Raw genomic sequence first — 13,668 nt, 5'->3', positions numbered from 1 at the left:
AGTCAGTGGAGCACGTGACTCTTGATCTCGGTGTCGTGAGTTTGCGCCCCATGTTGGGTGTAGGGATTGCTTAATTTTCAAAAAACCAAAATAATTTTTAAGGGGCTTTATTGAGATAATTCACATACGATCTAATTCACCCATTTAATGTATGTAATCCAGTGATTTTTAATATGTTAACAGGTTGTACAGCCATTAGCAGGATCTAATTTTAGATCGTTTTCGTGCCCTCCCATCGAAAAAATTCCTTACCCATTAGCGTTCTCCCTCCCTCTTGCGCCTCCCTCCCTCCTTTCTTTGTCTATGGATTTGCCTACTCTGCACATTTCATGTAATTGGAGTCACGTAACGTACGGCCTTTTGTGACTGTGTTCTCTCACTTAGTATGTTCTCGAGGCGAGTACATGTTGCAGCGAACATGAGTACTTTATTCCTTTTCATCGTCGAATAATATTCCACGTGTCTGGGTATACCACCTGTTTATCTCTTCACCGGTTGATGGATATTTGGGTTATTTCCACTTTGGGGCTATTATGAATAATACTGCTGTGAACATTGGTGTCCAAGATTTTGCGTAGACATCTTTTCAGTTCACTCTGAGAAACTGCCAGCTCTTTTCCAAGCTGGCTGCACCATGTAACCTTCCAACCAGCAGCGTATGAACGGTCCGTTTTTCTCTACAACCTCCCCAGTGCTTCTTAGTGCCTGTCCTTTAAATGATAGTCATCCTAGCGTGGGTACGAAGTGGTATTCCATCGTGGTGTTTGGTTTAAGTTTACTTATTTATTTTTAGTCATCTCTACACCCAACATGGGGCTTGAACTCACGACCTCAAGCTTAAGAGTCACATGCTTTTCTGACTGAGCCAGCCAGGCACCTCATGTGCTTTGTAATTCTTCATTCAATATCTACCTTTGATGATAAACGTCCAGATTTTCCATTAATTATGTGTGATACCTGACTGGGTGAGCACAGCAACAACAAATGACAGTATCATACATTTCTCTTTATCCTACTGTCTACTGCCACCATCTTGGCATAAGCCCCCACTGTGTTTCTCATGGATTATCATGAGTGTCTCCTATTGACTTCCCTGCCTAAAGTTTCACTGTTCGCCAGTTTCCAACATATGCTTCACCTAGCAGTCGAAGTGGGTTTTTTTTAAAAAACATTAATTTATTTATTTTGAGAGGGAGAGAGAGAGCGTGTGTGCACATGTGTGAGTGGGGGAGGAGCAGACAGAGGAGAGACAGAGAATCCCACGCAGGATCTGTGCTGTCGGCACAGAGCCCGACACGGGGCTCGGTCTTACGAACCCAGCTGTGAGATCATGACCTGAGCCGAAATCAAGAGTCGGATGCTCAACCGACTGAGCCACCCAGGCGCCCTTCGATGGGAGACTTTAAAGAGAGGGATTGTTTCTATTTAACGGTCTTTTTCTTGAATGGCATTTTAAATCTTCCTGAAATGCAACACTCATAACAGCTTTATGGATGACTTCTGCTAAACGTTCAAGGAATTGCACCAATGCATAATACATACTCTTTTGGAAATAGAGAAAAAGAAAAAGGAACAGTACACACAGATTCTATGAGGTTAGTATGAGCTCAGTGCAAAACAAAGCAAGGACTGAGTGCAGGATAAAGGGAGAGGGCCACCTTCTTCTGAATTATGCGTGTAGGTATCATCAAAACCTCTCAGCCAACAGAATCCAACTGGATGCATAAAAATGAATACATTAGAGGGGCGCCTAGGTGGCTCGGTCGGTTAAGCGTCCAACTTCGACCTAGGTCAAGCTCTCACGGCTCGTGGGTTCGAGCCCCGCGTCGGGCTCTGTGCTGACGGCTCGGAGCCTGGAGCCCGATTCAGATTCTGTGTCTCCCTTTCTCTCTGCTCCTCCCCTGCTCGTGCTCTGTCTCTCTCTGTCTCAAAAAATAAACATTTAAAAAAACCAAAATTTAAAATTAGAGACAAGAAAAGCGTGCTTACTTTTGCCATGTGTGTTCAACATTCTATGGGCAGTACAAGCCAGCACAGAAAAGCAGGAAAAATAAGCCAGTGGTATTTGAACTGGAATAGGTTACATTGGTTCAAAAAAAAAAAAAAAAAAAAAAAAAGAGAGAACTATGTATATCATCTACATTGAGGGCTTCCCTGTTTATGGAAGACTTACCAACACTTGAAAAATTCACTTTAATTTGTGTTTGGCAAGTTTGAGCTTCTTTTTTTTTTTTTTAATGTTTTTTGTTTTTTTTTTTTTCCTAAGTGTTTATTTATCTTTGAGACAGAGACAGACAGAGCACAAGCTGGGGAGGGGCAGAGAGAAGGAGACACAGAATCCGAAGCGGGCCCCAGGCTCCAAGCTGTCAGCACAGAGCCTGATGCGGGGCTCAAACTCGTGAACCCCAAGATCATGACCTGAGCCGAAGCCGGATGCTTAACTGACTCAGCCATCCAGGCGCCCCGGCATGTTTGAGCTTTTTAAAGTAAAATTTTAGAACTTTTCGTGAGTGGTTTGGGACCAACCTCAGCAGGAAGCAGAGCCCATTTTATATATACATAATTGCTCTGCTGCGTTGACTCAGCCGCTTACAAGATGGAACACACTCTAAAAGAAGGAAATTACATAATTTTATTTTATTTTATTTTATTTTTTTAAATGTTTATTTATTTTTGAGACAGAGAGAGACAGAGCATGAACAGGGGAGGGGTAGAGAGAGAGGGAGACACAGAATCTGAAACGGGCTCCAGGCTCTGAGCTGTCAGCACAGAGCCCGACGCGGGGCTCGAACTCACGGACCGTGAGATCGTGACCTGAGCCGAAGTCGGATGCTTAACCGACCGAGCCACCCAGGCGCCCCGGAAATTACATAATTTTAAAAACCATTTTAATTTGTGTAAGACAACTGGCTCTGCCATACACTCTGATGAAAAGGTAGTAACTTGATTTCGTACTTAAATGGTATTTTTGCAGTCGAAATGATCATTGGAGTGACACATGAATCCACCGTTTGCAACATCGTTTTATTGTATTCCAAAGTGCTGTGTTGATTTGCCAAAATTTTGTAACTGGGAGAAGGAATTGCCTGCTTTAAATTGTCTTTTTTTTAAATATTTATCTATTTTTTAGAGAGCTTATTTATTTTTTTTGAGTGGGAGCGGGGGAGGGGCGGAGAGAGAGGGAGAGACAGAATCCGAAGCAGGCTCCAGGCTCTGAGCTGTCAGCCCAGAGCCCGACATGGGGCTCGAACTCACGGATGGCGAGATCACGACCTGAGCTGAAGTTGGATGCTTAACAGACTGAGCCACCCAGGCGCCCCAAGAATTGCCTTCTTTAGATATGTATTTCCATAAGTCTTTGTGATTTAGAGTGTCATATTACAGGCTGATTATGTTCATAGAAAACTATTACGGGGCCCCTGGGTGGCCCAGTCGGTTGAGCATCTAACTCCTGGTTTTGGCTCAGGTCGTGATCTCATGGTTTTGTGAGTCTAAGCCCCGAGCTGGCCTCTGCACTGACAGTGTGGGGCCTGCTTGGGATTCTCTCTTTCCCTCTCTCTCTCTCTCTCTGCCTCTCCCCTGCGCTCTCTTTCTCTCTGAAAAGTAATAAATAAACTTTAAAAAAGAAAACTATTACTTACATTTTGCAGCGCCCCAGACTTAAACAGAGGAACAGTTGTTGCCATCTTTTAGCATTCTAGATTTGCCTAACTTCTAAAATCGCCATGTGTCAAAAATCACACTTCCGTAATTGCTAAAGCATGATATGTCAGATTATTTTAATGTAGTCACGTTTTGAAGTAATTGTGACCACAAAGCATTCTTTTTAAAAGGAGACTTGTGTGTTTGACTTCCAAATCAATTCCAGCATAAATCCCAGGTACTTAATGCTTTTTTTTAAATGTTTATTTATTTTGAGAGAGAGACAGAGAGTGAGCAGGGGCGGGGCAGAGAGAGAGGGAGACACAGAATCCCAAGCAGGCTCCAGGCTCCAAGCCGTCAGCGCGGAGCCTGATGCGGGGCTCGAATCCACAAACTGTGAGATCGTGACCTGAGCTGACGTCAGTTGCTTAACCCACTGAGCCACCCAGGCACCCGTCCTCTTATTTTGTTTTTTTGATGTTTTTACATTTATTTTTGAGACAGACAGAGCATGAGCAGGGGAGGGGCAGAGAGAGAGGGAGACACAGAATCCGAGTCAGGCTCCAGGCTCCGAGCTGTCGGCACAGAGCCTGATGTGAAGCTCGAACCCACAAACCGACTAACCGTGAGATCATGACCTGAGCCGAAGTTGGACACTCAACCGACTGAGCCACCCAGGCGCCTCGGGAAATGCTTATTTCTGGTTACCGAAGGCCAGGTGCCACGTGGAAAACAACACAGTTGGTGAATTTTCTTTCACGGTTCAGCGCATGCAATGACTAAGTATTTCTGATACGATTGTTGCATAGACAGCATTTTGCTGAAAAGCCATTAGCTTTTGCCTCTATTTTATACTGCTAACGTAAGCGACCAACTTGTCAGGTTTTTTACGAAAGAGAAAGTTAATATTTGCATGCAAACCACATAGTATCCTAAACTCTGTTTTCCATTTAAAAGATTGTCTACAAACCCCATGTGATCACCTCAAGAGATGCAGAAAAAGCATTTGACAAAACTCAATAACCGCTTTTATGATAAAAATCCCCAAACACACTCGGAACGGAGGAAAACTCTCTCAGCCTGAGAAAAGGCACAGCTTAATATCACACATGATGGTGAAAGGCTAGGACAAGACAAAGACGTCTGTTCTCACCACTTGCATTCAACGCTGTATCGAAAGTTCTGGGCAGGGCAATTGTGGAGGAAACACAAAGTCATCCAGACTGGAATGGAACAGTTAAAACTACCTCTATTTGCAGATGACATGATAAGGTGTCCAGAAAACCTCAAGAGGGATGCCTGGGTGGCTCAGCTGGTTAAGCATCAACTCTTGATTTCAGCTCCGTCAAGAACTCACGGTTCGTGGGCTGGAGACGCGCGTCGGGCTCAGATCCTCTGTCTCCCTCCCTCTCCGACCCTCCCCTGCTTGTGCACACGTACTCTCTCAAAAATAAACATTACAAAAAAGAAAAGATCGTCTCACAGGTCTCTGAGGCTCTGCCCATGTTTTTAAAAGTATGTCGTCCTTGTGTTTCTCAAATCGGATAACTTCTATTGATGTATCTTCAAGTTCACGGATTTTCTCCGATCGTCTCCGTTCTGCTATTAAGCCCGTCTGGTGGATTTTTTATTTCAGATATTTTATTTTTGCGTTCTAGAATTTCCATTTGCTTCTTTTTCATAGTATCCATGTCTCTGCTAAGATTTCCCATTTTTGAATTTATTGTGAAAATATCTTCCTTTGCTTTTTTTTTTGCAGAATTATAATAGCTACTTTGAAATAAAATATTATAGGGCTAATGTCCACATTTGGGTCAACATGGGAAGGCCTTGGAAGATTTTCTTTTCTCTTGAGATTGGTCATGTTTTGTTGTTTGTTGTATGCTGAAGATTTTAGATTTTAGATTAAATTTGTGACTATTATGTTGGAGAGATTTCCTGTGTTGATTTTTTTTTAAGTTTGCTTGTTTGTTTATTTATTTAGAGAGAAGGAGAGAGAGCAGGGGAGGGGGAGAGAGAGAATCCTAAGCAGGCTCCATGCTGTTAGGCATGGAGCCTGACTTGGGGCTCCAACCCACGAACCATGAGATCATGACCTGAGCCGAAACCAAGAGTTGGATGCTTAACTGACTGAGCCACCCAGGTGCCCCTGATTTTTTTTTTTTTTTTTTTTTTAAATCAGGCAGTTAATTTGGTGCACTCAAATTCAAACTCTTATCTTTTGGGCAGCAACTGAAATATCAGTTCAGTTCTTTTGTGTGCCCTGAATCTGCCCTGGTATGCATGGTGTAGGGATCAGCCAGAGATGTGGGGAGACTGGGACTCCCCTGGATCTCTTCTTTTCACAGTTCTCCCTTACTTGCCATCAGCTGTGTTTGACCCAAATACTGTCCTCAGGTTCTTCAAGCCAGAAAGATTAATTTTAGATTGGACAGAGCCCTTACGATATGACACTGTCTTGACCTCAGACTGAAAGCTATAAGAATAGAAGACACACTGTGCCAGTCCCTTCTTCCAATTTTTAACTCCTCTTCAGAATCTGCCTTGGTTCACCCTCCAGTGCCTTCCTGCTATTTGCAAATATTTGTCTAGAGTTTTCAGTTGTTGCCTGTGGGGATGTCAGGTTTGTTGAGTGCTTACTCGGCTATACTGGATGTGAACCAGCGTTTCCAACTTTGATGATGAAGAACATTAACCGATAGATTAAAACAACTTCATGAAGCCCAAACTGGATCAATGCCAAGAGAATCACATCGAAGCCAACCAGAGTCAGGCTGCTGAAATCCAAAGGGAAAGAGCAAATCTAAAAAAGAGACAAAGGAAAAAGAACGCGCAAGAGAATAGGAATAACGGCTAACATCTGATCACAACGGGTGGATGCCAGAAGACAATAGAAAGACAATGTGCAAAGGCTGAAAATACAACCTGTCTGCCTGGAACTCTATGCCCAGTGGAAACAGTTTTCAAAAATGAAGGTAAAATACAACTCTTTGGATAAAAGTAGAGAAAATTTGTCTCTAGCAGACAGGCACTATGAAATCGCAAGAGGCTGTTTATCAGAGAGGAAATGCTACCAGATGGAAAAAGATCGAAGGGAAAGAACGAAGAGAACCGCAAATTATAACTATGTAGGTAAAAGTAAAGGCTATTTTTTTTTCCTCGTCTTGATTTATTTAAGGAAACTGGTGTTGATTTCTCGTCTTGATTTATTTAAGGAAACTGGTGTTCAAAGCAAAAAAATACTAATAGTGCATGGTGAGGCTTATAACTAGCATGCGTAGAAGTAACACCCACTGCAGTAATTGTACAAAGGATGGGAAAAGTTAGCGGAGTTACGTTTGGGGAAGGTCCTTATATTATGTGTGAAACAAACATTAATTCAAGGTAAACTGAGTTAACGGTTAGTTTTGTAATCTTTAGAGCAATCAATCAAATATACAGAGAAGGATAACTCAAAAGCCAAAGAAGGAGATAAAATGGAATTCTAAAAACAAAAGCAAAAACAAAGAACTTAATCCAAAAGAAGGCAAGAAAAGAACACAGGAACGAAGGTGGGAAGCAATAACTATCACGTTAATAATGATATTAAATGTAAGAGGGTAAAATGTTATTAATGGCAGAGTTTGAAAGATTGAATGACAAAAGAAAACCAACTCATATGCCTTTTGCAAGAGATGCAGGTTGAAAGTTCAAACAGGTAAAAAGATATATCATGTAACCACTAAGTAAAGAGATACAACATGTAGCCACTACCATAAGAAGGGTGGAAATGGCTACACCATGTAGCCACCACCATAAGAAAGGTGGAAGTGGCTACATTAAAATCAGAGACAAAGGGCATTTCCTGAGGATAAAACGGTCCATTCATTAAGAAGACACAGCTATTCTTGTGGCTGGTAGGTGGCTCAGTCGGTTAAGCGTCCAATTTCGGCTCAGGTCATGGTCTCACGCTTCGTGGGTTTGAGCCCCGCGTTGGGCTCTGTGCTGAGAGCTTGGAGCCTGCTTTGCATTCTGTGTGTGTGTCTCTCCTGCTCATGCTCTCTCTCTCAAAAATAAAATAGAACATGAAAAAAAGAAAAGACGACACAGCTATCCAAAATCTGTAAACACCCAATACAAGAGCGTCAAAATGTAAGAAGCAGGGAAAGGGTAGCTTTTCAACAAATGGATTAAGGACTCTAATTCCAGAATATATAAAGAACTCTTACAACTCAATAATATGAAGAACATAACCAATAGGAAATGGCAAACATTTTTATTTGTTTATTTTTAAATTTATTTTTGAGAGACAAAAAGGAAGAGAGCGGGTTGGGGAGGGACAGACAGAGGGAGACAGAAGATCTGAATTGGGCTCTGTGCTGTTGGCAGAGAGCCCGTTGCAGGCTCAAACTCAAAAAATGAAAGATCATGACCTGAGCCAAAGTCAGACGACTAACCAACCGAACCACCCAGGTGCCCTAAAAATGGCAAACATTTTGAACAGGTACTTGGCCAAATGAAATATACAGGTGGCAGATAAGCAAATAAGAAGATGCTCAATATAATTGGTCACTAGAGAAATGCGTATTAAGTTCACTATGAGATGCTGATGGCTTAAAAGCAGAGACTGATGATACGTGTACTGCCCTTAAAGATGCAGAGAAAGGAGAACCCCTAGCCATGGCTGGAGGAAACTAACAAGGGTACAGTCACTTTGTCAGTTTCTTTCTCTCTTTCTCTCTTAGAGACAGAGAGGGCATAAGTGAGCAAGGGTCAGAGAAAGAGAGAGAGAATCCCAGGAGGGGCAGAGGGAGAAAGAGAGAAGCGGAGCTCATGTTCACCCAGTGTGGGGCTCGAACTCACGAACCATGAGATCATGACCTGAGCCAAAGTCAGATGCTTAATGCCTGAGCCATCCAGGCACCCCTGGCAGTAGGCAGTTTCTTATAAAGTGAAGCATAAACATACCAGGACCCAGCAATTGCACTCTTGGGTATTTATTCAATAAAAATGAAAACATACGTCCTTATAATGGCTCGTATATGGAAACCCAAACCCAGGAACAACCAACTTGTCCATCAACAGAACTCAGAAACAAATAGAGTACATTCAAACAATAGGATACAAATAATGCAATGCAGAGAATAAAATACATCTATACTCAACAGCATGGATACACCTGGAAAGAATTAGGTTGAACAAAAGAGGCCAGACATTAAAAAGTACATGCTGTCTGATTTCATTTACTTGAAGTTCAGGAACTGGAAAATGTGCTCTAGGGTGATAAAAATCATAGCAATGGTTGCCTCTTGGGCGGTAATGGTGGGGATTGATAGGGAAAGCCCCAAGGGAACTTTCTGGAGATAGGGAAATGTTCTCTACCTTGATTGGCATGGGAGCTACATGGGTGCGTGCATTTATTATTCTTCCAGTTGTGCACTTAAGATTTGTGCATTTTGCTGTGTATAAATATTACCTAAAAATTATCTTGGCAGTTTGCTTTCTGTATTTTATATTTTAGGCTTATTTGGTCTGTTTTTTTCCCCCCTCGCTAATTAATGGAGTCCTGGACAGGAGGCTTGGAAAAGCTGCTAATAAAGAAAAATCTTAGCTATAAAATTTTATAGCTTAGTGTCCTTAAGCTGCAGAAATGCAGATATGGAATGTTATAAAGCCATTTCTGATGAAGTAAGTTGAGAGCATCACAAAAATATCATTTCTGTACTCCAGCCCGACGTGAGAGTGTGCAGATGTATAATCCTTTTCTAGAAGTGCAATTTGTTCAAATGAGTTTTTTAAGACACCACACCCGGGCTTCAGGGTTTTTTACTGTGAGCTTTAACCAGTAATCCCCCAAAGTCTGCATTCTTGTTATCTTATTTGATAACTTGCTGTCCTTGTAATAATGTTTAATTTGTTGTGTATTCTTTTCATGTATATAGAAGATATAAATAATTAAGTTTCTTTTTGTTAAGTCAGGAAAGAATCGTTGACGCTGTTTTCCTTTTCCTACCTACAAACATTTAATAAAACTCCAAATTGATTGGATTTCTTATTCAAACAGAGGGTTGTGAAGTCTGAGTCTCATTTAAATTTATAATGCTAAGAACTGGGCATACAAAGTGTTCATGGACTTGTTCGATGGAGAGGTCAAGAGGTTAACATAAACAGAGTAAATGTTGAATGATGGATGATGTAATTATTGAATGAATAATTCAGCTGTTCGTCCTGAGGGTAAGATGGCAGCCGGGAGTCCTAGATCTTGTAAGTTCAATTACTCATGATTTTACCCATGAACTTATCCAGCAAATATTTCAGCCCTACTCCTGGTACCAAGTACTGTAGCAATCAGGGACGAGTCTGGATAATGGAAACCAAAACTGATAATTTACCGGGGCCCAAAGCTCTAAGCGGTATCTCCATGAAATGCAGCTGGTGTTCAGAACCCTAGGGAAAGGATGTGCCCTTGGGTGGTGCCCAAACTGCTGAGAAGGTGGTGTCCTGCTGCCGATGCTTGGACCACTCGAGAGAGAGCTTTGGGCAGCCTGGACTTATGCATGTTGCAGGTGGCTAGGGGCAGAAGCCAAGGGCTTGCTGCTACTTGAGAAAATACAACCAGTGGCAAACTGGAAGGAAGGCCTTTCTCCCCTTTGGGTATTTTACAAAGTCCCTTTAGTGCTTCCTCCCGCGGTCAGAAGTTAGAAGGAAATCGGCGGGCAAGAGAAAGAGACCTTCAAAGGTGGGATTGTGAAATTGATTTGGTTAGGTTTTCGACCTTGAACCCATGAGTTATGATTTGGTTAGGTTTTCGACCTTGGACTCGTGAGTTAGTTAACCCAATTAGGTAACCCAATGTGGTGTGGAAACAAATGGCCAAGGAAAACTGTAAGGATGGTGAGGTGGGCTGGCTATCCTCACTACCCTGCAGAGTTACAGGAAGAGAAGGATTAGCTTGGGGCTTTAAATTCTCAGCTCAAGTCATGCTCAAAGAACCAGACAGATTTGTTAGTTAATTAATTAACTAAAATATTTACTGATTTTGGGGGGAGAACGCAAGCAGGGGAGGGGCAGAAAGAGGGGGACAGAGGATCTAAAGGAGGCTCCACACCAACAGCAGCGAGCCACATGCGGGGCTTGAACCCATGAGCTGTGAGATCGTGACCTGAGTCGAAGTCATGACCTGAGCCGAAGTCATGACCTGAGCTCAACCGACTGAGCCACCCAGGTGCCCCCAGATAGGTTTTATGATGGCTGTATCAGCTGTTGCTACGTCACAAATTATTCTAGAATTTAGTGGCTTAAAATAATCAACATTTATCTCATAGTTTCTTAGGGCCTGGAATTCAGAACTGACTCATCTGTGCTGACTCAGGGTGTCTCCTAAGCTTGCAGTCGTGAGACTGGCTGGGGCCACGGTCAGCTGAGGGCTTGACTAGGCTGGAGTGTCTATTCAAAGGCACTACCTCACATGGCTGGAAAGTGGGTGTTATGTTGATTTCTCCTTTCAGTTCTAGCTGTTTTTGCTTCGTGTATTTCAAAACAATGTTTTTAGATGCATACACATTTTATTTTTTTATATTTTTAAAAATTTTTTTAACATTTATTTATTTTTGAGACAGAGAGAGACAGAGCATGAACAGGGGAGGGTCAGAGAGAGGGAGACACAGAATCTGAAGCAGGCTCCAGGCTCTGAGCTGTCACCACAGAGCCCGACGCGGGGCTCAAACTCACGGACTGCGAGATCATGACCTGAGCCGAAGTTGGCCGCCCAACCGACTGAGCCACCCAGGCGCCCCAGATGCATACACATTTTAGATAGTTATGCCCTCTTGGTTAGGTGGCTCTTTTATCATTATTTAATTTGCTCTTTATCCTTAATCATTTTCAGTTCTGAAGACTACTTTGATATTAATTGACTTGAATCTAAATATAGCCAAGCCAGCTTTAAAAAAAAAAAAAAAAATCAGGGCGCCAGGGTGGCTCAGTCAGTTAACTGTCCAACTCTTGATCTTGGCTTAGCTCATGATCTCACGGTTCATGATTTCGAGCCCCAAGTCAGGCTCTGCCCTGACAGCAGGGAGCCTGTGTGGAGTTCTCTCCCTTCTCTCTCTGCCCCTCCCCGACTCGTTCTCTCTCTCTCAAAATAAACTGAAACAAAATTTTAGAAAATTAGTGTTTTGTGGTATATGTCGTTCCATCCTTTTAATCTACTGTATCATTATATTTCGTTTCTTTCCTGTAAATATAAATGGCATATAAATTATTTTATGTATTTATTGGGGAGGGGCAGAGAGGGGGGTGGGGAGAGAATCCCAAGCAGGCTCCATGCTGTCGGCACAGAGCCCGACATGGGGCTCGATCTCATGAACGATGAGATCATGACCTGAGCTGGTATCGAGAGTTGGACACTTAACCAACTGAGCCACCCAGGTGCCCCTCCACGGATTGACTTTTAAACTCCTGGACCACTATTACATTCCTGGGATAAACCCTACTTGGTCATAGTACATTATTTTTATATATTCCTGGATTGTATTTGCTAATACTTTGTTGAAGATTCCTGCTTTTACATAATATATTTTTTAACGTTTATTTATTTTTCAGAGAGATAGAGTGAGAGCAGGGGAGGGGCAGAGAGAGAGGGAGACAGAATCCGAAGCAGGCTCCAGGCTCTGAACTGTCAACACAGAGCCCAACGTGAACCCATGAACCATGAGATCATGACCTGAGCTGAAGTCGGACACTCACCTGACTGAGCCACCCAGGCACCCCTACTTTCTTATTCTTTTTAAAAAATATTTTTAAACTGAGCTTTATGCCCCATGTGGTGCCCCATGTGACCCTGAGATCAAGAGTCACATGCTCTACCGACTGAGCCAGCCAGGTGCCCTTACATATTTTCTTTGCTGTGTGTCCTTCAACTAACTTTTCCTTCCCACACCATTTTCCTTATTTGATGTCAACATATTGATCTTGATGGTGAACTTCACTATTGAAGTCTTTCAGTTACAGGGAATACTCAAGTGGAATTCTGCCTGGAATTAACACAGGTCGATGGATACGGTGTCTCTAGCATGTTCTTGTCCCTCCCCTTTCGGAAGAGAATGACGCATCTGTGTACAAAGCATCCATGCTCCTTGTTGTACAAAGCATCCATGCTCTTTGTCGAAGCACAAAATTGTGAGACTCATATGGAGATCGAGTGTGGTAGGAAGGTGTGTATGGGTGATGGGTAGCCAAAGGGGTGGACTGTGCTGGTTACTGTATCTCAGCCCCAAGCCCACTCCACTTTCTCTTCTGTGATGCTGTTGATGGATTACCGAGAACTACATTTCCCAGGCTTCCTTGCCAGCAGGTTTCCTGTGAAAGTGGGCCTGCTAACAAGGGTGAGCTGAGGGAGACCCGGAAGTGAGACATAGGAAGGGACTTGCTTGTGCTCTCCAGCACTCGTCAGCAGCAGTGGGTTTTAGCTCCAGCACGTATCAGCTTTGTACCCACCTTCTTAGAAGTTCCAGCATCGACTGCTTAGAATCCAACCCTTTGTCCCAACACATATCAAAAATCCAAACACTGGTTCCTAGGGCTCCTCCCTCCAAGGTCCTAGCCCCCTTCCAAGATTACCCTTAACTTCCCCTTCTGGTACAGGTATTTGTGGCCTCGGGTAGTCCCCTCTCACACTGATTTAGGGTTGACCTGTGTGACCAATGGAACATGGTAGAAGTAATGCTGTGACTTCTGAGATTGGGTCATAGAAGGCAGTGGAGCTCCCGGTTTGCTCTCTTGGGAGGCTCACTCTAGAGGATGCCACAGGGACACTCAAGGAGCACTGTGGAGGGGCCCCAAGAGGGACTGAGGCCTCTGGTCATCAGCCGGCATCAACTTGCAGCTCTGTGAGTGAGCCCCATACAAGGTCCTTGGGAGTCCAGCCCCGGTCACACCCTCAAAGGACTGCAGCCCCAGACGGTATGTGACCACAACCTCAGGAGAGACCCCAGACCAAAACCACTCACCCAAGCTGCTCCCAGTTCTTACAGAGAAGTTGTCAGC

Source organism: Panthera onca, chromosome E3 (assembly GCF_046562875.1).
Source record: "Panthera onca isolate mPanOnc1 chromosome E3, mPanOnc1 haplotype 2, whole genome shotgun sequence".
In the NCBI taxonomy this organism is placed as follows: domain Eukaryota; kingdom Metazoa; phylum Chordata; class Mammalia; order Carnivora; family Felidae; genus Panthera; species Panthera onca.
The sequence above is the reverse complement of the archived record's forward strand: the minus strand, read 5'-3'. Positions refer to the sequence as shown.